This window comes from Phyllobates terribilis, unplaced genomic scaffold (assembly GCF_046119375.1).
Source record: "Phyllobates terribilis strain yellow unplaced genomic scaffold, ASM4611937v1 Scaffold_769__1_contigs__length_694716, whole genome shotgun sequence".
Lineage (NCBI taxonomy): Eukaryota > Metazoa > Chordata > Amphibia > Anura > Dendrobatidae > Phyllobates > Phyllobates terribilis.
In genome coordinates, this window is record NW_027363529.1 from 127174 (window position 1) to 151559 (window position 24386).

Sequence of the window (24386 nt, forward strand, 5' to 3'; positions counted from 1 at the left end):
GCCACCTTCAGTCTGCTGCTGGACAGCCAGCAGCAGCAGCAGCAGCAGGAGAGGTATGTAATCAGGAGCCCTCCTGCTAAGGGTAGACAGCTGCTCGTTCCACCCCACCCCCCGCCTTAATTGGTTCTCCTCCCTTCCAACGGTGTTGAGGCGGGTGGGAACAGCAGGGGGTGAAGGTGCTGTGTTTAAAGAGGTGGAGTTATGCAGATCTAAAACGCGTGGATTGCAGCAGCAGCAAGCCGAAAAGTGCAGGCATGTAAGGGATCTAGAGGTTGACAACATGTCTTCTTAACGGGAGTCCAGGAGCTCATCTCCACAAATGGACTTTTTAGGATCCTTGGGTGGCTCTGTAGTTTGAAACCAATTCTGGTTATCGCTTCTCGGCCTTTTGGCTAAGATCAAGTGTAGTATCTGTTCTTATCAGTTTAATATCTGATACGTCCCCTATCTGGGGACCATATATTAAATGGATTTTTAGAACAGGGAGATGGAAAAAGAGCTTGCTCTGTCCACTCCACGCATTGACCTGGTATTGCAGTATCTCCAGGACCGGTGCACCCCTTCTTTAATGCAGTTTCTAAAATCAGAAAGAATTGAATTCAATGTTTTTTGTTCATTTTGCTTGTTTGTCGGATTTTGGGATGGACTCTTTGGCTCTGCTTTTCTTCTCCTCATTGGATTTTTCATGTTCAAAGTTGCAGAAGCCAGATTACAAGCTCATTTTGGTTCAACTTCAGCAACTGTGCATTGCATTGCCATGTAATGTGATGCAATGCTATCTTTCTAGCTCTCCCTTTCTACTTCCTTTTGGATAAACAGACATATTAGGCAAGCATTTTGGAGCTTTCACCTAAATAACTACAGGTGGTGAGATAAGCTGCACAATATAATTGACCTTTCAGTATATTGTTGCACACACACCATCTATTTAGCAAATGCCCTTGTTATCAACAGCAGCCTTTTAAACTCACCCGAGCTAACAGGTATGTGCGCTGGTTACACTGCTGCGCTTAAAATTTCTTTTTTGGTTTGCTACAATGCCTTTTCTGAAACGTTGTCTCCTTCTGCTGGAACACTGACTTCTTTCATTTAATGCCTGCAGACTATAAAAGAGAACCCAACCCAAAAAGTTTGGTTGATTAGTCTGTGGCATTCTGTTAAACTGTTGCTTATGGCGGTCTCTGTGAGCTTCTCAGCGACATTCAGCCAGCCAGGTATCCTGCCTGCAGTAGATGGAATGTGGCAATGGAACGCTGGCTGCGCGTGTCATAATAGGCTCTGAGCCTTTATATACCTGTGCACAGCAGCAGCCACCTTCAGTCTGCTGCTGGACAGCCAGCAGCAGCAGCAGCAGGAGAGGTATGTAATCAGGAGCCCTCCTGCTAAGGGTAGACAGCTGCTCGTTCCACCCCACCCCCCGCCTTAATTGGTTCTCCTCCCTTCCAACGGTGTTGAGGCGGGTGGGAACAGCAGGGGGTGAAGGTGCTGTGTTTAAAGAGGTGGAGTTATGAAGATCTAAAACGCGTGGATTGCAGCAGCAGCAAGCCGAAAAGTGCAGGCATGTAAGGGATCTAGAGGTTGACAACATGTCTTCTTAACGGGAGTCCAGGAGCTCATCTCCACAAATGGACTTTTTAGGATCCTTGGGTGGCTCCGTAGTTTGAAACCAATTCTGGTTATCGCTTCTCGGCCTTTTGGCTAAGATCAAGTGTAGTATCTGTTCTTATCAGTTTAATATCTGATACGTCCCCTATCTGGGGACCATATATTAAATGGATTTTTAGAACAGGGAGATGGAAAAAGAGCTTGCTCTGTCCACTCCACGCATTGACCTGGTATTGCAGTATCTCCAGGACCGGTGCACCCCTTCTTTAATGCAGTTTCTAAAATCAGAAAGAATTGAATTCAATGTTTTTTGTTCATTTTGCTTGTTTGTCGGATTTTGGGATGGACTCTTTGGCTCTGCTTTTCTTCTCCTCATTGGATTTTTCATGTTCAAAGTTGCAGAAGCCAGATTACAAGCTCATTTTGGTTCAACTTCAGCAACTGTGCATTGCATTGCCATGTAATGTGATGCAATGCTATCTTTCTAGCTCTCCCTTTCTACTTCCTTTTGGATAAACAGACATATTAGGCAAGCATTTTGGAGCTTTCACCTAAATAACTACAGGTGGTGAGATAAGCTGCACAATATAATTGACCTTTCAGTATATTGTTGCACACACACCATCTATTTAGCAAATGCCCTTGTTATCAACAGCAGCCTTTTAAACTCACCCGAGCTAACAGGTATGTGCGCTGGTTACACTGCTGCGCTTAAAATTTCTTTTTTGGTTTGCTACAATGCCTTTTCTGAAACGTTGTCTCCTTCTGCTGGAACACTGACTTCTTTCATTTAATGCCTGCAGACTATAAAAGAGAACCCAACCCAAAAAGTTTGGTTGATTAGTCTGTGGCATTCTGTTAAACTGTTGCTTATGGCGGTCTCTGTGAGCTTCTCAGCGACATTCAGCCAGCCAGGTATCCTGCCTGCAGTAGATGGAATGTGGCAATGGAACGCTGGCTGCGCGTGTCATAATAGGCTCTGAGCCTTTATATACCTGTGCACAGCAGCAGCCACCTTCAGTCTGCTGCTGGACAGCCAGCAGCAGCAGCAGCAGCAGGAGAGGTATGTAATCAGGAGCCCTCCTGCTAAGGGTAGACAGCTGCTCGTTCCACCCCACCCCCCGCCTTAATTGGTTCTCCTCCCTTCCAACGGTGTTGAGGCGGGTGGGAACAGCAGGGGGTGAAGGTGCTGTGTTTAAAGAGGTGGAGTTATGCAGATCTAAAACGCGTGGATTGCAGCAGCAGCAAGCCGAAAAGTGCAGGCATGTAAGGGATCTAGAGGTTGACAACATGTCTTCTTAACGGGAGTCCAGGAGCTCATCTCCACAAATGGACTTTTTAGGATCCTTGGGTGGCTCCGTAGTTTGAAACCAATTCTGGTTATCGCTTCTCGGCCTTTTGGCTAAGATCAAGTGTAGTATCTGTTCTTATCAGTTTAATATCTGATACGTCCCCTATCTGGGGACCATATATTAAATGGATTTTTAGAACAGGGAGATGGAAAAAGAGCTTGCTCTGTCCACTCCACGCATTGACCTGGTATTGCAGTATCTCCAGGACCGGTGCACCCCTTCTTTAATGCAGTTTCTAAAATCAGAAAGAATTGAATTCAATGTTTTTTGTTCATTTTGCTTGTTTGTCGGATTTTGGGATGGACTCTTTGGCTCTGCTTTTCTTCTCCTCATTGGATTTTTCATGTTCAAAGTTGCAGAAGCCAGATTACAAGCTCATTTTGGTTCAACTTCAGCAACTGTGCATTGCATTGCCATGTAATGTGATGCAATGCTATCTTTCTAGCTCTCCCTTTCTACTTCCTTTTGGATAAACAGACATATTAGGCAAGCATTTTGGAGCTTTCACCTAAATAACTACAGGTGGTGAGATAAGCTGCACAATATAATTGACCTTTCAGTATATTGTTGCACACACACCATCTATTTAGCAAATGCCCTTGTTATCAACAGCAGCCTTTTAAACTCACCCGAGCTAACAGGTATGTGCGCTGGTTACACTGCTGCGCTTAAAATTTCTTTTTTGGTTTGCTACAATGCCTTTTCTGAAACGTTGTCTCCTTCTGCTGGAACACTGACTTCTTTCATTTAATGCCTGCAGACTATAAAAGAGAACCCAACCCAAAAAGTTTGGTTGATTAGTCTGTGGCATTCTGTTAAACTGTTGCTTATGGCGGTCTCTGTGAGCTTCTCAGCGACATTCAGCCAGCCAGGTATCCTGCCTGCAGTAGATGGAATGTGGCAATGGAACGCTGGCTGCGCGTGTCATAATAGGCTCTGAGCCTTTATATACCTGTGCACAGCAGCAGCCACCTTCAGTCTGCTGCTGGACAGCCAGCAGCAGCAGCAGCAGCAGGAGAGGTATGTAATCAGGAGCCCTCCTGCTAAGGGTAGACAGCTGCTCGTTCCACCCCACCCCCCGCCTTAATTGGTTCTCCTCCCTTCCAACGGTGTTGAGGCGGGTGGGAACAGCAGGGGGTGAAGGTGCTGTGTTTAAAGAGGTGGAGTTATGCAGATCTAAAACGCGTGGATTGCAGCAGCAGCAAGCCGAAAAGTGCAGGCATGTAAGGGATCTAGAGGTTGACAACATGTCTTCTTAACGGGAGTCCAGGAGCTCATCTCCACAAATGGACTTTTTAGGATCCTTGGGTGGCTCCGTAGTTTGAAACCAATTCTGGTTATCGCTTCTCGGCCTTTTGGCTAAGATCAAGTGTAGTATCTGTTCTTATCAGTTTAATATCTGATACGTCCCCTATCTGGGGACCATATATTAAATGGATTTTTAGAACAGGGAGATGGAAAAAGAGCTTGCTCTGTCCACTCCACGCATTGACCTGGTATTGCAGTATCTCCAGGACCGGTGCACCCCTTCTTTAATGCAGTTTCTAAAATCAGAAAGAATTGAATTCAATGTTTTTTGTTCATTTTGCTTGTTTGTCGGATTTTGGGATGGACTCTTTGGCTCTGCTTTTCTTCTCCTCATTGGATTTTTCATGTTCAAAGTTGCAGAAGCCAGATTACAAGCTCATTTTGGTTCAACTTCAGCAACTGTGCATTGCATTGCCATGTAATGTGATGCAATGCTATCTTTCTAGCTCTCCCTTTCTACTTCCTTTTGGATAAACAGACATATTAGGCAAGCATTTTGGAGCTTTCACCTAAATAACTACAGGTGGTGAGATAAGCTGCACAATATAATTGACCTTTCAGTATATTGTTGCACACACACCATCTATTTAGCAAATGCCCTTGTTATCAACAGCAGCCTTTTAAACTCACCCGAGCTAACAGGTATGTGCGCTGGTTACACTGCTGCGCTTAAAATTTCTTTTTTGGTTTGCTACAATGCCTTTTCTGAAACGTTGTCTCCTTCTGCTGGAACACTGACTTCTTTCATTTAATGCCTGCAGACTATAAAAGAGAACCCAACCCAAAAAGTTTGGTTGATTAGTCTGTGGCATTCTGTTAAACTGTTGCTTATGGCGGTCTCTGTGAGCTTCTCAGCGACATTCAGCCAGCCAGGTATCCTGCCTGCAGTAGATGGAATGTGGCAATGGAACGCTGGCTGCGCGTGTCATAATAGGCTCTGAGCCTTTATATACCTGTGCACAGCAGCAGCCACCTTCAGTCTGCTGCTGGACAGCCAGCAGCAGCAGCAGCAGCAGGAGAGGTATGTAATCAGGAGCCCTCCTGCTAAGGGTAGACAGCTGCTCGTTCCACCCCACCCCCCGCCTTAATTGGTTCTCCTCCCTTCCAACGGTGTTGAGGCGGGTGGGAACAGCAGGGGGTGAAGGTGCTGTGTTTAAAGAGGTGGAGTTATGCAGATCTAAAACGCGTGGATTGCAGCAGCAGCAAGCCGAAAAGTGCAGGCATGTAAGGGATCTAGAGGTTGACAACATGTCTTCTTAACGGGAGTCCAGGAGCTCATCTCCACAAATGGACTTTTTAGGATCCTTGGGTGGCTCCGTAGTTTGAAACCAATTCTGGTTATCGCTTCTCGGCCTTTTGGCTAAGATCAAGTGTAGTATCTGTTCTTATCAGTTTAATATCTGATACGTCCCCTATCTGGGGACCATATATTAAATGGATTTTTAGAACAGGGAGATGGAAAAAGAGCTTGCTCTGTCCACTCCACGCATTGACCTGGTATTGCAGTATCTCCAGGACCGGTGCACCCCTTCTTTAATGCAGTTTCTAAAATCAGAAAGAATTGAATTCAATGTTTTTTGTTCATTTTGCTTGTTTGTCGGATTTTGGGATGGACTCTTTGGCTCTGCTTTTCTTCTCCTCATTGGATTTTTCATGTTCAAAGTTGCAGAAGCCAGATTACAAGCTCATTTTGGTTCAACTTCAGCAACTGTGCATTGCATTGCCATGTAATGTGATGCAATGCTATCTTTCTAGCTCTCCCTTTCTACTTCCTTTTGGATAAACAGACATATTAGGCAAGCATTTTGGAGCTTTCACCTAAATAACTACAGGTGGTGAGATAAGCTGCACAATATAATTGACCTTTCAGTATATTGTTGCACACACACCATCTATTTAGCAAATGCCCTTGTTATCAACAGCAGCCTTTTAAACTCACCCGAGCTAACAGGTATGTGCGCTGGTTACACTGCTGCGCTTAAAATTTATTTTTTGGTTTGCTACAATGCCTTTTCTGAAACGTTGTCTCCTTCTGCTGGAACACTGACTTCTTTCATTTAATGCCTGCAGACTATAAAAGAGAACCCAACCCAAAAAGTTTGGTTGATTAGTCTGTGGCATTCTGTTAAACTGTTGCTTATGGCGGTCTCTGTGAGCTTCTCAGCGACATTCAGCCAGCCAGGTATCCTGCCTGCAGTAGATGGAATGTGGCAATGGAACGCTGGCTGCGCGTGTCATAATAGGCTCTGAGCCTTTATATACCTGTGCACAGCAGCAGCCACCTTCAGTCTGCTGCTGGACAGCCAGCAGCAGCAGCAGCAGCAGGAGAGGTATGTAATCAGGAGCCCTCCTGCTAAGGGTAGACAGCTGCTCGTTCCACCCCACCCCCCGCCTTAATTGGTTCTCCTCCCTTCCAACGGTGTTGAGGCGGGTGGGAACAGCAGGGGGTGAAGGTGCTGTGTTTAAAGAGGTGGAGTTATGCAGATCTAAAACGCGTGGATTGCAGCAGCAGCAAGCCGAAAAGTGCAGGCATGTAAGGGATCTAGAGGTTGACAACATGTCTTCTTAACGGGAGTCCAGGAGCTCATCTCCACAAATGGACTTTTTAGGATCCTTGGGTGGCTCCGTAGTTTGAAACCAATTCTGGTTATCGCTTCTCGGCCTTTTGGCTAAGATCAAGTGTAGTATCTGTTCTTATCAGTTTAACCCCTTAAGCCCCGCGGGTGGTTTGCACGTTAATGACCGGGCCAATTTTTACAATTCTGACCACTGTCACTTTATGAGGTAATTACTCTCGAACGCTTCAACGGATCCCCCTGATTCTGAGATTGTTTTTTCGTGACATATTGTACTTCATGATTGTGGAAAAATTTCTTCGATATCACTTGCGTTTATTTGTGAAAAAAACGGAAATTTGGCGAAAATTTTGAAAATTTTGCAATTTTCAAAATTTGAATTTTTAAGCCCTGAAATCAGAGCGATATGTCACACAAAAGAGTTAATAAATAACATTTCCCACATGTCTACTTTACATCAGCACAATTTTGGAACCAAAATTTTTTTTTGTTAGGGAGCTATAAGGGTTAAAAGTTGACCAGCGATTTCTCATTTTTCCAACAAAATTTACAAAACCATTTTTTTAGGGACCACATCACATTTGAAGTCACTTTGAGAGGTCTTTATGACAGAAAATACCCAAAAGTGACACCATTCTAAAAACTGCACCCCTCAAGGTGCTCAAAACCACATTCAAGAACTTTATTAACCCTTCAGGTGCTTCACAGGAATTTTTTGAATGTGGAAGAAAAAAATGAACATTTAACTTTTTTCACAAAAATGTTAATTTAGACCCAATTTTTTTTATTTTCACAGGGGTAACAAGAAAAAATGGACCCCAAAATTTGTTGTGCAATTTCCCCTGGGCACGCAGATACCCAATATTTGGGGAAAAAATACTGTTTGGGCGCACGGCAGGGCTCGGAAGGGAAGGAGCGCTATTTGACTTTTTGATTGTAAAATTTGCTTGAATAATTAGCGGACGCCATGTTGTGTTTGGAGAGCCCATGTGTGCCCAAACTTTGGAGCTCCCCCACAAGTGACCCCATTTTGGAAACTAGACCCCCCAAGGCACCTTTCTAGATGCATAGTGAGCACTTGGAACCCCCAGGTGCTTCACAAATTGATTCGTAACAATGAAAAAGTGAAAAAAAAAACACTTTTTCATTTTTATGAATCAATTTGTGAAGCACCTGAGTGTTCCAAGTGCTCACAATGCATCTAGATAGGTGCCTTGGGGGGTCTAGTTTCCAAAATGGGGTCACTTGTGGGGGAGCTCCAATGTTTGGGCACACAGCGGCTCTCCAAACGCAACATGGTGTCGCTAACAATTTGAGCCGATTTTCCGTTAAATTTGTTAGAGGACACCATGTTGCATTTAGAGAGTCCCTGTGTGCCCAAACATTGGAGCTCCCCCACAAGTGACCCCATTTTGGAAACTAGACCCCCCAAGGCACCTATCTAGATGCATAGTGAGCACTTGGAACCCCCAGGTGCTTCACAAATTGATTCGTAACAATGAAAAAGTGAAAAAAAAAACACTTTTTCATTTGTATGAATCAATTTGTGAAGCACCTGAGGGTTCCAAGTGCTCACTATGCATCTAGATAGGTGCCTTGGGTGGTCTAGTTTCCAAAATGGGGTCACTTGTGGGGGAGCTCCAATATTTGGGCACACAGCGGCTCTCTAAATGCAACATGGTGTCCGCTAACAAATTTAACGCAAAATTGGCTCAAATTGTTAGCGACACCATGTTGCGTTTGGAGAGCTGCTGTGTGCCCAAACATTGGAGCTCCCCCACAAGTGACCCCATTTTGGAAACTAGACCCCCCAAGGCACCTATCTAGATGCATAGTGAGCACTTGGAACCCCCAGGTGCTTCACAAATTGATTCGTAACAATGAAAAAGTGAAAAAAAAACACTTTTTCATTTTTATGAATCAATTTGTGAAGCACCTGGGGGTTCCAACTGCTCACTATGCATCTAGATAGGTGCCTTGGGGGGTCTAGTTTCCAAAATGGGGTCACTTGTGGGAGAGCTCCAATGTTTGGGCACACAGGGACTCTCTAAATGCAACATGGTATCCGCTAACAAATTGAATGGAAAATCGGCTCAAATTGTTAGCGGACACCACATTGCGTTTGGAGAGCTTCTCTGTGCCCAAACTTTGGAGCTCCCACACAAGTGACCCCATTTTTGGAAACTAGACCCCCCAAGGCACCTTTCTAGATGCATAGTGAGCACTTGGAACCCCCAGGTGCTTCACAAATTGATTCGTAATAATGAAAAAGTGAAAAAAAAAAACACTTTTTCATTTTTACGAATCAATTTGTGAAGCACCTAGGGGTTCCAAGTGCTCACTATGCATCTAGATAGGTGCCTTGGGGGGTCTAGTTTCCAAAATGGGGTCACTTGTGGGGGAGCTCCAATGTTTGGGCACACAGGGACTCTCTAAATGCAACATGGTATCCGCTAACAAATTGAATGGAAAATCGGCTCAAATTGTTAGCGGACGCCACATTGCGTTTGGAGAGCCCCTCTGTGCCCAAACTTTGGAGCTCCCCCACAAGTGACCCCATTTTGGAAACTAGACCCCCCAAGGCACCTTTCTAGATGCATAGTAAGCACTTGGAACCCCCAGGTGCTTCACAAATTGATTCGTAATAATGAAAAAGTGAAAAAAAAAACACTTTTTCATTTTTACGAATTAATTTGTGAAGCACCTAGGGGTTCCAAGTGCTCACTATGCATCTAGATAGGTGCCTTGGGGGGTCTAGTTTCCAAAATGGGGTCACTTGTGGAGGAGCTCCAATGTTTGGGCACACAGGGACTCTCCAAATGCAACATGATTTCCGCTAACAATTTGAGCCGACAATTTGTTAGCGGATATCATGTTGCATTTGGAGAGTCCCTGTGTGCCCAAACATTGGAGCTCCCCCACAAGTGACCCCATTTTGGAAACTAGACCCCCCAAGGCACCTATCTAGATTCATAGTGAGCACTTGGAACCCCAGGTTCTTCACAAATTGATTCATAAAAATGAAAAAGTGTTTTTTTTTTCACTTTTTCATTTTTACGAATCAATTTGTGAAGCACCTGGGGGTTCCAAGTGCTCACTATGCATCTAGAAAGGTGCCTTGGGGGGTCTAGTTTCCAAAATGGGGTCACTTGTGGGGGAGCTCCAAAGTTTGGGCACAGAGGGGCTCTCCAAACGCAATGTGGTGTCCGCTAACAATTTGAGCCGATTTTCCATTCAATTTGTTAGCGGATACCATGTTGCATTTAGAGAGTCCCTGTGTGCCCAAACATTGGAGCTCCCCCACAAGTGACCCCATTTTGGAAACTAGACCCCCCAAGGCACCTATCTAGATTCATAGTGAGCACTTGGAACCCCAGGTGCTTCACAAATTGATTCATAAAAATGAAAAAGTGTTTTTTTTTTCACTTTTTCATTTTTACGAATCAATTTGTGAAGCACCTGGGGGTTCCAAGTGCTCACTATGCATCTAGAAAGGTGCCTTGGGGGGTCTAGTTTCCAAAATGGGGTCACTTGTGGGGGAGCTCCAAAGTTTGGGCACAGAGGGGCTCTCCAAACGCAATGTGGTGTCCGCTAACAATTTGAGCCGATTTTCCATTCAATTTGTTAGCGGATACCATGTTGCATTTAGAGAGTCCCTGTGTGCCCAAACATTGGAGCTCCCCCACAAGTGACCCCATTTTGGAAACTAGACCCCCCAAGGCACCTATCTAGATTCATAGTGAGCACTTGGAACCCCAGGTGCTTCACAAATTGATTCATAAAAATGAAAAAGTGTTTTATTTTCACTTTTTCATTTTTACGAATCAATTTGTGAAGCACCTGGGGGTTCTAAGTGCTCACTATGCATCTAGATAGGTGCCTTGGGGGGTCTAGTTTCCAAAATGGGGTCACTTGTGGGGGAGCTCCAATGTTTGGACACACAGGGGCTCTCCAAACGCAACATGGCGTCCGCTAACAATTTGAGCCGATTTTCCATTCAATTTGTTAGCGGACACCATGTCGCGTTTGGAGAGCCCGTGATGTGCCTAAACAGTGGAGCTCCCCCACAAGTGTCCCCATTTTGGAAACTATACCCCTCAAAGATTTTATTAAGGTGTATAGTGAACATTTTGAACCCAGAGGTACGGCACATTATTTGTTTACATTAGGTCATCATATTGAATAAGTTTTCATTATTCTTGAGCGCAAGTGCTCGCTACTTGAGTTTGCATCGGGTACTCAGGTATGCACTATGTACAGCGTGTGCTCGAGTGACATGCTCGAGTCCCTGCTCCGCATGTTTCACGGTTATTAGACACCCAAAAAAAAACATGCGGGTATCGCTCGTGCATGGCAGGCAATCCCCATAAAGTTTTTTGGCCGCGAAGCATATGGGGCAGAGACTCGAGCATGTCACTCAAATACCCACGATACTAAATGCATACCAGAGCACCCGATGCAAACTCAAGTAGCGAGCACTTGCTCTCAACACTAGTCGCCATATCGTCATCTTTTTTTCTTACTTTTGAAAAAAATCCCAACCCCAGCCCTAACCCTAGCACAACCCTAGCCCCAGCACAACCCTAGCCCCAGCACAACCCTAGCCCCAGCACAACCCTAGCCCCAGCACAGCCCTAGCCCCAAACCCAGCCCTAACCCTAGCCCAATCCTAACTCAAGAGTTTATTTTTGACGCCGTTCCTTGTGCGGTATAAGTGATTAGACGACTTTATTCTTCGGGTCGGTGTGATTACAGCAATGCCAGAATCATATGGGGTTTTTATGACTGACAGCTGTCACACACTAAAAGACGCATTTTTTGTAAAATCTAGTTTTTGCATCGCCATATTTTGAGAGCTATAATTTTTCCAGATTTTGGCAGACAGACATGTGACGGCTCGTTTTTTGCAGGATGACTTGACGTTGTTATTGGTGCCATTTTCAGGCACGTGACATTTTTTGATCGCTTTCTATTCCGATTTTTGGGAGGCAGAATAAACAAAAACCAACAATTCAGGAATTGTTTTTTTTTTTTTTTTTTATTCTGTTCCGCGTGTGGTAAAATTGATGAGGCAGCTTTACTCTTCGGGTCAGTACGTTTACAGCGGTACCACATTTGTATCATTTTTCTATGTTTTGGCGCTTATACACAATAAAAGCTATTTTATAGAAAAAAATATTTTTTAGTATCGCTTTATTCTGAGAGCTATAACTTTTTTATTTTTCGGCTGATGGAGCTATATGGCGGCTTGTTTTTTGCGGGACGAGATGACGTTTTCAGCGGTATCATTTTTATTTATATGCGTCTTTTTGATCGCGTGTTATTCCACTTTTTGTTTGGCGGTATGGTGATAAAGCATTGTTTTTTGCTTGTTTTTTTTTTTTTTTTTTTTACCGTGTTCACTGAAGGGGTTAACTAGTGGGACAGTTTTATAGGGCAGGTTGTTCCGGACGCGGCGATACCAAATATGTGTACTTTTATTGTTTTTTTTTTATTTTTCTTATAATAATATTTATTGATGGGTACATTATATTTTTATTTTTGGTGTATTATTTTTTTTTTTTTTTTATAATATTTTTGCACATTTTTTTTTTTTTTTTTTTCCACTTTCACACAGTTTATACACTTTATTACTTTGTCCCACTCTGGGACTTTCACTTTTTTTTTTCTGATCGCCTGCATGGCACAGGAATGGAGCACCATCCCTATGCCATGCAAGCTGTCAGAAATGCACAGTGTGAAGATTGCTTGGAGATGCACTGCGCATGTCCAAGCAATCTTCCTGCTCTCTGGTGACCCGGATGTTGTCATGACGACATCGGGTCGTCATGGCAACACCCGGGAAGCCTTTGCAGACTGCGCTGGAAGCCGGAAGAGGAGGTGAGTATCGCCGATCACCTCCCCTTGCCCCCGCAATGCCGCGATCGACTTCGATCGACTTCGATCGCAGCATCGCGGGGGTTAATGTGCTGGGAGCGGTGCGTGACCGCTCACTGCACATAGTACCGGGTGTCAGCTGTGACAATCAGCTGACACCCGGCGGCGATCGCGCCCGCACAGCCTGTGTGCGGGCGCGATCGCGATGACGTACTAATACGGGTCTGGCTCTTAAGTCCCAGGGCACAGACGCGTATTAGTACGTCAGATGTTATTAAGGGGTTAATATCTGATACGTCCCCTATCTGGGGACCATATATTAAATGGATTTTTAGAACAGGGAGATGGAAAAAGAGCTTGCTCTGTCCACTCCACGCATTGACCTGGTATTGCAGTATCTCCAGGACCGGTGCACCCCTTCTTTAATGCAGTTTCTAAAATCAGAAAGAATTGAATTCAATGTTTTTTGTTCATTTTGCTTGTTTGTCGGATTTTGGGATGGACTCTTTGGCTCTGCTTTTCTTCTCCTCATTGGATTTTTCATGTTCAAAGTTGCAGAAGCCAGATTACAAGCTCATTTTGGTTCAACTTCAGCAACTGTGCATTGCATTGCCATGTAATGTGATGCAATGCTATCTTTCTAGCTCTCCCTTTCTACTTCCTTTTGGATAAACAGACATATTAGGCAAGCATTTTGGAGCTTTCACCTAAATAACTACAGGTGGTGAGATAAGCTGCACAATGTAATTGACCTTTCAGTATATTGTTGCACACACACCATCTATTTAGCAAATGCCCTTGTTATCAACAGCAGCCTTTTAAACTCACCCGAGCTAACAGGTATGTGCGCTGGTTACACTGCTGCGCTTAAAATTTCTTTTTTGGTTTGCTACAATGCCTTTTCTGAAACGTTGTCTCCTTCTGCTGGAACACTGACTTCTTTCATTTAATGCCTGCAGACTATAAAAGAGAACCCAACCCAAAAAGTTTGGTTGATTAGTCTGTGGCATTCTGTTAAACTGTTGCTTATGGCGGTCTCTGTGAGCTTCTCAGCGACATTCAGCCAGCCAGGTATCCTGCCTGCAGTAGATGGAATGTGGCAATGGAACGCTGGCTGCGCGTGTCATAATAGGCTCTGAGCCTTTATATACCTGTGCACAGCAGCAGCCACCTTCAGTCTGCTGCTGGACAGCCAGCAGCAGCAGCAGCAGCAGGAGAGGTATGTAATCAGGAGCCCTCCTGCTAAGGGTAGACAGCTGCTCGTTCCACCCCACCCCCCGCCTTAATTGGTTCTCCTCCCTTCCAACGGTGTTGAGGCGGGTGGGAACAGCAGGGGGTGAAGGTGCTGTGTTTAAAGAGGTGGAGTTATGCAGATCTAAAACGCGTGGATTGCAGCAGCAGCAAGCCGAAAAGTGCAGGCATGTAAGGGATCTAGAGGTTGACAACATGTCTTCTTAACGGGAGTCCAGGAGCTCATCTCCACAAATGGACTTTTTAGGATCCTTGGGTGGCTCCGTAGTTTGAAACCAATTCTGGTTATCGCTTCTCGGCCTTTTGGCTAAGATCAAGTGTAGTATCTGTTCTTATCAGTTTAATATCTGATACGTCCCCTATCTGGGGACCATATATTAAATGGATTTTTAGAACAGGGAGATGGAAAAAGAGCTTGCTCTGTCCACTCCACGCATTGACCTGGTATTGCAGTATCTCCAGGACCGGTGCACCCCTTCTTTAATGCAGTTTCTAAAATCAGAAAGAATTGAATTCAATGTTTTTTGTTCATTTTGCTTGTTTGTCGGATTTTGGGATGGACTCTTTGGCTCTGCTTTTCTTCTCCTCATTGGATTTTTCATGTTCAAAGTTGCAGAAGCCAGATTACAAGCTCATTTTGGTTCAACTTCAGCAACTGTGCATTGCATTGCCATGTAATGTGATGCAATGCTATCTTTCTAGCTCTCCCTTTCTACTTCCTTTTGGATAAACAGACATATTAGGCAAGCATTTTGGAGCTTTCACCTAAATAACTACAGGTGGTGAGATAAGCTGCACAATATAATTGACCTTTCAGTATATTGTTGCACACACACCATCTATTTAGCAAATGCCCTTGTTATCAACAGCAGCCTTTTAAACTCACCCGAGCTAACAGGTATGTGCGCTGGTTACACTGCTGCGCTTAAAATTTCTTTTTTGGTTTGCTACAATGCCTTTTCTGAAACGTTGTCTCCTTCTGCTGGAACACTGACTTCTTTCATTTAATGCCTGCAGACTATAAAAGAGAACCCAACCCAAAAAGTTTGGTTGATTAGTCTGTGGCATTCTGTTAAACTGTTGCTTATGGCGGTCTCTGTGAGCTTCTCAGCGACATTCAGCCAGCCAGGTATCCTGCCTGCAGTAGATGGAATGTGGCAATGGAACGCTGGCTGCGCGTGTCATAATAGGCTCTGAGCCTTTATATACCTGTGCACAGCAGCAGCCACCTTCAGTCTGCTGCTGGACAGCCAGCAGCAGCAGCAGCAGCAGGAGAGGTATGTAATCAGGAGCCCTCCTGCTAAGGGTAGACAGCTGCTCGTTCCACCCCACCCCCCGCCTTAATTGGTTCTCCTCCCTTCCAACGGTGTTGAGGCGGGTGGGAACAGCAGGGGGTGAAGGTGCTGTGTTTAAAGAGGTGGAGTTATGCAGATCTAAAACGCGTGGATTGCAGCAGCAGCAAGCCGAAAAGTGCAGGCATGTAAGGGATCTAGAGGTTGACAACATGTCTTCTTAACGGGAGTCCAGGAGCTCATCTCCACAAATGGACTTTTTAGGATCCTTGGGTGGCTCCGTAGTTTGAAACCAATTCTGGTTATCGCTTCTCGGCCTTTTGGCTAAGATCAAGTGTAGTATCTGTTCTTATCAGTTTAATATCTGATACGTCCCCTATCTGGGGACCATATATTAAATGGATTTTTAGAACAGGGAGATGGAAAAAGAGCTTGCTCTGTCCACTCCACGCATTGACCTGGTATTGCAGTATCTCCAGGACCGGTGCACCCCTTCTTTAATGCAGTTTCTAAAATCAGAAAGAATTGAATTCAATGTTTTTTGTTCATTTTGCTTGTTTGTCGGATTTTGGGATGGACTCTTTGGCTCTGCTTTTCTTCTCCTCATTGGATTTTTCATGTTCAAAGTTGCAGAAGCCAGATTACAAGCTCATTTTGGTTCAACTTCAGCAACTGTGCATTGCATTGCCATGTAATGTGATGCAATGCTATCTTTCTAGCTCTCCCTTTCTACTTCCTTTTGGATAAACAGACATATTAGGCAAGCATTTTGGAGCTTTCACCTAAATAACTACAGGTGGTGAGATAAGCTGCACAATATAATTGACCTTTCAGTATATTGTTGCACACACACCATCTATTTAGCAAATGCCCTTGTTATCAACAGCAGCCTTTTAAACTCACCCGAGCTAACAGGTATGTGCGCTGGTTACACTGCTGCGCTTAAAATTTCTTTTTTGGTTTGCTACAATGCCTTTTCTGAAACGTTGTCTCCTTCTGCTGGAACACTGACTTCTTTCATTTAATGCCTGCAGACTATAAAAGAGAACCCAACCCAAAAAGTTTGGTTGATTAGTCTGTGGCATTCTGTTAAACTGTTGCTTATGGCGGTCTCTGTGAGCTTCTCAGCGACATTCAGCCAGCCAGGTATCCTGCCTGCAGTAGATGGAATGTGGCAATGGAACGCTGGCTGCGCGTGTCATAATAGGCTCTGAGCCTTTATATACCTGTGCACAGCAGCAGCCATCTTCAGTCTGCTGCTGGACAGCCAGCAGCAGCAGCAGCAGGAGAGGTATGTAATCAGGAGCCCTCCTGCTAAGGGTAGACAGCTGCTCGTTCCACCCCACCCCCCGCCTTAATTGGTTCTCCTCCCTTCCAACGGTGTTGAGGCGGGTGGGAACAGCAGGGGGTGAAGGTGCTGTGTTTAAAGAGGTGGAGTTATGCAGATCTAAAACGCGTGGATTGCAGCAGCAGCAAGCCGAAAAGTGCAGGCATGTAAGGGATCTAGAGGTTGACAACATGTCTTCTTAACGGGAGTCCAGGAGCTCATCTCCACAAATGGACTTTTTAGGATCCTTGGGTGGCTCCGTAGTTTGAAACCAATTCTGGTTATCGCTTCTCGGCCTTTTGGCTAAGATCAAGTGTAGTATCTGTTCTTATCAGTTTAATATCTGATACGTCCCCTATCTGGGGACCATATATTAAATGGATTTTTAGAACAGGGAGATGGAAAAAGAGCTTGCTCTGTCCACTCCACGCATTGACCTGGTATTGCAGTATCTCCAGGACCGGTGCACCCCTTCTTTAATGCAGTTTCTAAAATCAGAAAGAATTGAATTCAATGTTTTTTGTTCATTTTGCTTGTTTGTCGGATTTTGGGATGGACTCTTTGGCTCTGCTTTTCTTCTCCTCATTGGATTTTTCATGTTCAAAGTTGCAGAAGCCAGATTACAAGCTCATTTTGGTTCAACTTCAGCAACTGTGCATTGCATTGCCATGTAATGTGATGCAATGCTATCTTTCTAGCTCTCCCTTTCTACTTCCTTTTGGATAAACAGACATATTAGGCAAGCATTTTGGAGCTTTCACCTAAATAACTACAGGTGGTGAGATAAGCTGCACAATATAATTGACCTTTCAGTATATTGTTGCACACACACCATCTATTTAGCAAATGCCCTTGTTATCAACAGCAGCCTTTTAAACTCACCCGAGCTAACAGGTATGTGCGCTGGTTACACTGCTGCGCTTAAAATTTCTTTTTTGGTTTGCTACAATGCCTTTTCTGAAACGTTGTCTCCTTCTGCTGGAACACTGACTTCTTTCATTTAATGCCTGCAGACTATAAAAGAGAACCCAACCCAAAAAGTTTGGTTGATTAGTCTGTGGCATTCTGTTAAACTGTTGCTTATGGCGGTCTCTGTGAGCTTCTCAGCGACATTCAGCCAGCCAGGTATCCTGCCTGCAGTAGATGGAATGTGGCAATGGAACGCTGGCTGCGCGTGTCATAATAGGCTCTGAGCCTTTATATACCTGTGCACAGCAGCAGCCACCTTCAGTCTGCTGCTGGACAGCCAGCAGCAGCAGCAGCAGCAGCAGGAGAGGTATGTAATCAGGAGCCCTCCTGCTAAGGGTAGACAGCTGCTCGTTCCACCCCACCCCCCGCCTTAATTGGTTCTCCTCCCTTCCAACGGTGTTGAGGCGGGTGGGAACAGCAGGGGGTGAAGGTGCTGTGTTTAAAGAGGTGGAGTTATGCAGATCTAAAACGCGTGGATTGCAGCAGCAGCAAGCCGAAAAGTGCAGGCATGTAAGGGATCTAGAGGTTGACAACATGTCTTCTTAACGGGAGTCCAGGAGCTCATCTCCACAAATGGACTTTTTAGGATCCTTGGGTGGCTCCGTAGTTTGAAACCAATTCTGGTTATCGCTTCTCGGCCTTTTGGCTAAGATCAAGTGTAGTATCTGTTCTTATCAGTTTAATATCTGATACGTCCCCTATCTGGGGACCATATATTAAATGGATTTTTAGAACAGGGAGATGGAAAAAGAGCTTGCTCTGTCCACTCCACGCATTGACCTGGTATTGCAGTATCTCCAGGACCGGTGCACCCCTTCTTTAATGCAGTTTCTAAAATCAGAAAGAATTGAATTCAATGTTTTTTGTTCATTTTGCTTGTTTGTCGGATTTTGGGATGGACTCTTTGGCTCTGCTTTTCTTCTCCTCATTGGATTTTTCATGTTCAAAGTTGCAGAAGCCAGATTACAAGCTCATTTTGGTTCAACTTCAGCAACTGTGCATTGCATTGCCATGTAATGTGATGCAATGCTATCTTTCTAGCTCTCCCTTTCTACTTCCTTTTGGATAAACAGACATATTAGGCAAGCATTTTGGAGCTTTCACCTAAATAACTACAGGTGGTGAGATAAGCTGCACAATATAATTGACCTTTCAGTATATTGTTGCACACACACCATCTATTTAGCAAATGCCCTTGTTATCAACAGCAGCCTTTTAAACTCACCCGAGCTAACAGGTATGTGCGCTGGTTACACTGCTGCGCTTAAAATTTCTTTTTTGGTTTGCTACAATGCCTTTTCTGAAACGTTGTCTCCTTCTGCTGGAACACTGACTTCTTTCATTTAATGCCTGCAGACTATAAAAGAGAACCCAACCCAAAAAGTTTGGTTGATTAGTCTGTGGCATTCTGTTAAACTGTTGCTTATGGCGGTCTCTGTGAGCTTCTCAGCGACATTCAGCCAGCCAGGTATCCTGCCTGCAGTAGATGGAATGTGGCAATGGAACGCTGGCTGCGCGTGTCATAATAGGCTCTGAGCCTTTATATACCTGTGCACAGCAGCAGCCACCTTCAGTCTGCTGCTGGACAGCCAGCAGCAGCAGCAGCAGCAGGAGAGGTATGTAATCAGGAGCCCTCCTGCTAAGGGTAGACAGCTGCTCGTTCCACCCCACCCCCCGCCTTAATTGGTTCTCCTCCCTTCCAACGGTGTTGAGGCGGGTGGGAACAGCAGGGGGTGAAGGTGCTGTGTTTAAAGAGGTGGAGTTATGCAGATCTAAAACGCGTGGATTGCAGCAGCAGCAAGCCGAAAAGTGCAGGCATGTAAGGGATCTAGAGGTTGACAACATGTCTTCTTAACGGGAGTCCAGGAGCTCATCTCCACAAATGGACTTTTTAGGATCCTTGGGTGGCTCCGTAGTTTGAAACCAATTCTGGTTATCGCTTCTCGGCCTTTTGGCTAAGATCAAGTGTAGTATCTGTTCTTATCAGTTTAATATCTGATACGTCCCCTATCTGGGGACCATATATTAAATGGATTTTTAGAACAGGGAGATGGAAAAAGAGCTTGCTCTGTCCACTCCACGCATTGACCTGGTATTGCAGTATCTCCAGGACCGGTGCACCCCTTCTTTAATGCAGTTTCTAAAATCAGAAAGAATTGAATTCAATGTTTTTTGTTCATTTTGCTTGTTTGTCGGATTTTGGGATGGACTCTTTGGCTCTGCTTTTCTTCTCCTCATTGGATTTTTCATGTTCAAAGTTGCAGAAGCCAGATTACAAGCTCATTTTGGTTCAACTTCAGCAACTGTGCATTGCATTGCCATGTAATGTGATGCAATGCTATCTTTCTAGCTCTCCCTTTCTACTTCCTTTTGGATAAACAGACATATTAGGCAAGCATTTTGGAGCTTTCACCTAAATAACTACAGGTGGTGAGATAAGCTGCACAATATAATTGACCTTTCAGTATATTGTTGCACACACACCATCTATTTAGCAAATGCCCTTGTTATCAACAGCAGCCTTTTAAACTCACCCGAGCTAACAGGTATGTGCGCTGGTTACACTGCTGCGCTTAAAATTTCTTTTTTGGTTTGCTACAATGCCTTTTCTGAAACGTTGTCTCCTTCTGCTGGAACACTGACTTCTTTCATTTAATGCCTGCAGACTATAAAAGAGAACCCAACCCAAAAAGTTTGGTTGATTAGTCTGTGGCATTCTGTTAAACTGTTGCTTATGGCGGTCTCTGTGAGCTTCTCAGCGACATTCAGCCAGCCAGGTATCCTGCCTGCAGTAGATGGAATGTGGCAATGGAACGCTGGCTGCGCGTGTCATAATAGGCTCTGAGCCTTTATATACCTGTGCACAGCAGCAGCCACCTTCAGTCTGCTGCTGGACAGCCAGCAGCAGCAGCAGCAGCAGGAGAGGTATGTAATCAGGAGCCCTCCTGCTAAGGGTAGACAGCTGCTCGTTCCACCCCACCCCCCGCCTTAATTGGTTCTCCTCCCTTCCAACGGTGTTGAGGCGGGTGGGAACAGCAGGGGGTGAAGGTGCTGTGTTTAAAGAGGTGGAGTTATGCAGATCTAAAACGCGTGGATTGCAGCAGCAGCAAGCCGAAAAGTGCAGGCATGTAAGGGATCTAGAGGTTGACAACATGTCTTCTTAACGGGAGTCCAGGAGCTCATCTCCACAAATGGACTTTTTAGGATCCTTAGGTGGCTCCGTAGTTTGAAACCAATTCTGGTTATCGCTTCTCGGCCTTTTGGCTAAGATCAAGTGTAGTATCTGTTCTTATCAGTTTAATATCTGATACGTCCCCTATCTGGGGACCATATATTAAATGGATTTTTAGAACAGGGAGATGGAAAAAGAGCTTGCTCTGTCCACTCCACGCATTGACCTGGTATTGCAGTATCTCCAGGACCGGTGCACCCCTTCTTTAATGCAGTTTCTAAAATCAGAAAGAATTGAATTCAATGTTTTTTGTTCATTTTGCTTGTTTGTCGGATTTTGGGATGGACTCTTTGGCTCTGCTTTTCTTCTCCTCATTGGATTTTTCATGTTCAAAGTTGCAGAAGCCAGATTACAAGCTCATTTTGGTTCAACTTCAGCAACTGTGCATTGCATTGCCATGTAATGTGATGCAATGCTATCTTTCTAGCTCTCCCTTTCTACTTCCTTTTGGATAAACAGACATATTAGGCAAGCATTTTGGAGCTTTCACCTAAATAACTACAGGTGGTGAGATAAGCTGCACAATATAATTGACCTTTCAGTATATTGTTGCACACACACCATCTATTTAGCAAATGCCCTTGTTATCAACAGCAGCCTTTTAAACTCACCCGAGCTAACAGGTATGTGCGCTGGTTACACTGCTGCGCTTAAAATTTCTTTTTTGGTTTGCTACAATGCCTTTTCTGAAACGTTGTCTCCTTCTGCTGGAACACTGACTTCTTTCATTTAATGCCTGCAGACTATAAAAGAGAACCCAACCCAAAAAGTTTGGTTGATTAGTCTGTGGCATTCTGTTAAACTGTTGCTTATGGCGGTCTCTGTGAGCTTCTCAGCGACATTCAGCCAGCCAGGTATCCTGCCTGCAGTAGATGGAATGTGGCAATGGAACGCTGGCTGCGCGTGTCATAATAGGCTCTGAGCCTTTATATACCTGTGCACAGCAGCAGCCACCTTCAGTCTGCTGCTGGACAGCCAGCAGCAGCAGCAGCAGGAGAGGTATGTAATCAGGAGCCCTCCTGCTAAGGGTAGACAGCTGCTCGTTCCACCCCACCCCCCGCCTTAATTGGTTCTCCTCCCTTCCAACGGTGTTGAGGCGGGTGGGAACAGCAGGGGGTGAAGGTGCTGTGTTTAAAGAGGTGGAGTTATGCAGATCTAAAACGCGTGGATTGCAGCAGCAGCAAGCCGAAAAGTGCAGGCATGTAAGTGATCTAGAGGTTGACAACATGTCTTCTTAACGGGAGTCCAGGAGCTCATCTCCACAAATGGACTTTTTAGGATCCTTGGGTGGCTCCGTAGTTTGAAACCAATTCTGGTTATCGCTTCTCGGCCTTTTGGCTAAGATCAAGTGTAGTATCTGTTCTTATCAGTTTAATATCTGATACGTCCCCTATCTGGGGACCATATATTAAATGGATTTTTAGAACAGGGAGATGGAAAAAGAGCTTGCTCTGTCCACTCCACGCATTGACCTGGTATTGCAGTATCTCCAGGACCGGTGCACCCCTTCTTTAATGCAGTTTCTAAAATCAGAAAGAATTGAATTCAATGTTTTTTGTTCATTTTGCTTGTTTGTCGGATTTTGGGATGGACTCTTTGGCTCTGCTTTTCTTCTCCTCATTGGATTTTTCATGTTCAAAGTTGCAGAAGCCAGATTACAAGCTCATTTTGGTTCAACTTCAGCAACTGTGCATTGCATTGCCATGTAATGTGATGCAATGCTATCTTTCTAGCTCTCCCTTTCTACTTCCTTTTGGATAAACAGACATATTAGGCAAGCATTTTGGAGCTTTCACCTAAATAACTACAGGTGGTGAGATAAGCTGCACAATATAATTGACCTTTCAGTATATTGTTGCACACACACCATCTATTTAGCAAATGCCCTTGTTATCAACAGCAGCCTTTTAAACTCACCCGAGCTAACAGGTATGTGCGCTGGTTACACTGCTGCGCTTAAAATTTCTTTTTTGGTTTGCTACAATGCCTTTTCTGAAACGTTGTCTCCTTCTGCTGGAACACTGACTTCTTTCATTTAATGCCTGCAGACTATAAAAGAGAACCCAACCCAAAAAGTTTGGTTGATTAGTCTGTGGCATTCTGTTAAACTGTTGCTTATGGCGGTCTCTGTGAGCTTCTCAGCGACATTCAGCCAGCCAGGTATCCTGCCTGCAGTAGATGGAATGTGGCAATGGAACGCTGGCTGCGCGTGTCATAATAGGCTCTGAGCCTTTATATACCTGTGCACAGCAGCAGCCACCTTCAGTCTGCTGCTGGACAGCCAGCAGCAGCAGCAGCAGCAGGAGAGGTATGTAATCAGGAGCCCTCCTGCTAAGGGTAGACAGCTGCTCGTTCCACCCCACCCCCCGCCTTAATTGGTTCTCCTCCCTTCCAACGGTGTTGAGGCGGGTGGGAACAGCAGGGGGTGAAGGTGCTGTGTTTAAAGAGGTGGAGTTATGCAGATCTAAAACGCGTGGATTGCAGCAGCAGCAAGCCGAAAAGTGCAGGCATGTAAGGGATCTAGAGGTTGACAACATGTCTTCTTAACGGGAGTCCAGGAGCTCATCTCCACAAATGGACTTTTTAGGATCCTTGGGTGGCTCCGTAGTTTGAAACCAATTCTGGTTATCGCTTCTCGGCCTTTTGGCTAAGATCAAGTGTAGTATCTGTTCTTATCAGTTTAATATCTGATACGTCCCCTATCTGGGGACCATATATTAAATGGATTTTTAGAACAGGGAGATGGAAAAAGAGCTTGCTCTGTCCACTCCACGCATTGACCTGGTATTGCAGTATCTCCAGGACCGGTGCACCCCTTCTTTAATGCAGTTTCTAAAATCAGAAAGAATTGAATTCAATGTTTTTTGTTCATTTTGCTTGTTTGTCGGATTTTGGGATGGACTCTTTGGCTCTGCTTTTCTTCTCCTCATTGGATTTTTCATGTTCAAAGTTGCAGAAGCCAGATTACAAGCTCATTTTGGTTCAACTTCAGCAACTGTGCATTGCATTGCCATGTAATGTGATGCAATGCTATCTTTCTAGCTCTCCCTTTCTACTTCCTTTTGGATAAACAGACATATTAGGCAAGCATTTTGGAGCTTTCACCTAAATAACTACAGGTGGTGAGATAAGCTGCACAATATAATTGACCTTTCAGTATATTGTTGCACACACACCATCTATTTAGCAAATGCCCTTGTTATCAACAGCAGCCTTTTAAACTCACCCGAGCTAACAGGTATGTGCGCTGGTTACACTGCTGCGCTTAAAATTTCTTTTTTGGTTTGCTACAATGCCTTTTCTGAAACGTTGTCTCCTTCTGCTGGAACACTGACTTCTTTCATTTAATGCCTGCAGACTATAAAAGAGAACCCAACCCAAAAAGTTTGGTTGATTAGTCTGTGGCATTCTGTTAAACTGTTGCTTATGGCGGTCTCTGTGAGCTTCTCAGCGACATTCAGCCAGCCAGGTATCCTGCCTGCAGTAGATGGAATGTGGCAATGGAACGCTGGCTGCGCGTGTCATAATAGGCTCTGAGCCTTTATATACCTGTGCACAGCAGCAGCCACCTTCAGTCTGCTGCTGGACAGCCAGCAG

At 44.7% G+C, this 24386-nt stretch overlaps 13 non-coding genes and 2 pseudogenes across 13 annotated transcripts; all 15 read left to right on the plus strand.

Moving 5' to 3' along the window:
- The first annotated feature begins 372 nt into the window (after positions 1-372).
- Positions 373-563, plus strand: LOC141239111 (U2 spliceosomal RNA). Its single transcript, XR_012304521.1, has one exon. It is a non-coding gene; the product is annotated as a U2 spliceosomal RNA (small nuclear RNA).
- A 1115-nt stretch (positions 564-1678) lies between these two features.
- On the plus strand, positions 1679-1869 carry LOC141239112 (U2 spliceosomal RNA). The gene has a single exon (XR_012304522.1). It is a non-coding gene; the product is annotated as a U2 spliceosomal RNA (small nuclear RNA).
- Positions 1870-2987: 1118 nt separating this feature from the next.
- On the plus strand, positions 2988-3178 carry LOC141239113 (U2 spliceosomal RNA). The gene has a single exon (XR_012304523.1). It is a non-coding gene; the product is annotated as a U2 spliceosomal RNA (small nuclear RNA).
- A 1118-nt stretch (positions 3179-4296) lies between these two features.
- LOC141239114 (U2 spliceosomal RNA) lies at positions 4297-4487 on the plus strand. Its single transcript, XR_012304524.1, has one exon. It is a non-coding gene; the product is annotated as a U2 spliceosomal RNA (small nuclear RNA).
- A 1118-nt stretch (positions 4488-5605) lies between these two features.
- LOC141239115 (U2 spliceosomal RNA) lies at positions 5606-5796 on the plus strand. Its single transcript, XR_012304525.1, has one exon. It is a non-coding gene; the product is annotated as a U2 spliceosomal RNA (small nuclear RNA).
- A 1118-nt stretch (positions 5797-6914) lies between these two features.
- LOC141239511 (U2 spliceosomal RNA) lies at positions 6915-7140 on the plus strand (annotated as a pseudogene).
- A 5823-nt stretch (positions 7141-12963) lies between these two features.
- LOC141239510 (U2 spliceosomal RNA) lies at positions 12964-13138 on the plus strand (annotated as a pseudogene).
- A 1118-nt stretch (positions 13139-14256) lies between these two features.
- Positions 14257-14447, plus strand: LOC141239117 (U2 spliceosomal RNA). Its single transcript, XR_012304527.1, has one exon. It is a non-coding gene; the product is annotated as a U2 spliceosomal RNA (small nuclear RNA).
- A 1118-nt stretch (positions 14448-15565) lies between these two features.
- Positions 15566-15756, plus strand: LOC141239118 (U2 spliceosomal RNA). Its single transcript, XR_012304528.1, has one exon. It is a non-coding gene; the product is annotated as a U2 spliceosomal RNA (small nuclear RNA).
- A 1115-nt stretch (positions 15757-16871) lies between these two features.
- LOC141239119 (U2 spliceosomal RNA) lies at positions 16872-17062 on the plus strand. Its single transcript, XR_012304529.1, has one exon. It is a non-coding gene; the product is annotated as a U2 spliceosomal RNA (small nuclear RNA).
- A 1121-nt stretch (positions 17063-18183) lies between these two features.
- On the plus strand, positions 18184-18374 carry LOC141239121 (U2 spliceosomal RNA). The gene has a single exon (XR_012304530.1). It is a non-coding gene; the product is annotated as a U2 spliceosomal RNA (small nuclear RNA).
- A 1118-nt stretch (positions 18375-19492) lies between these two features.
- On the plus strand, positions 19493-19683 carry LOC141239122 (U2 spliceosomal RNA). Its single transcript, XR_012304531.1, has one exon. It is a non-coding gene; the product is annotated as a U2 spliceosomal RNA (small nuclear RNA).
- A 1118-nt stretch (positions 19684-20801) lies between these two features.
- Positions 20802-20992, plus strand: LOC141239123 (U2 spliceosomal RNA). Its single transcript, XR_012304532.1, has one exon. It is a non-coding gene; the product is annotated as a U2 spliceosomal RNA (small nuclear RNA).
- A 1115-nt stretch (positions 20993-22107) lies between these two features.
- Positions 22108-22298, plus strand: LOC141239124 (U2 spliceosomal RNA). Its single transcript, XR_012304533.1, has one exon. It is a non-coding gene; the product is annotated as a U2 spliceosomal RNA (small nuclear RNA).
- Positions 22299-23416: 1118 nt separating this feature from the next.
- Positions 23417-23607, plus strand: LOC141239125 (U2 spliceosomal RNA). The gene has a single exon (XR_012304534.1). It is a non-coding gene; the product is annotated as a U2 spliceosomal RNA (small nuclear RNA).
- Positions 23608-24386: the final 779 nt, after the last annotated feature.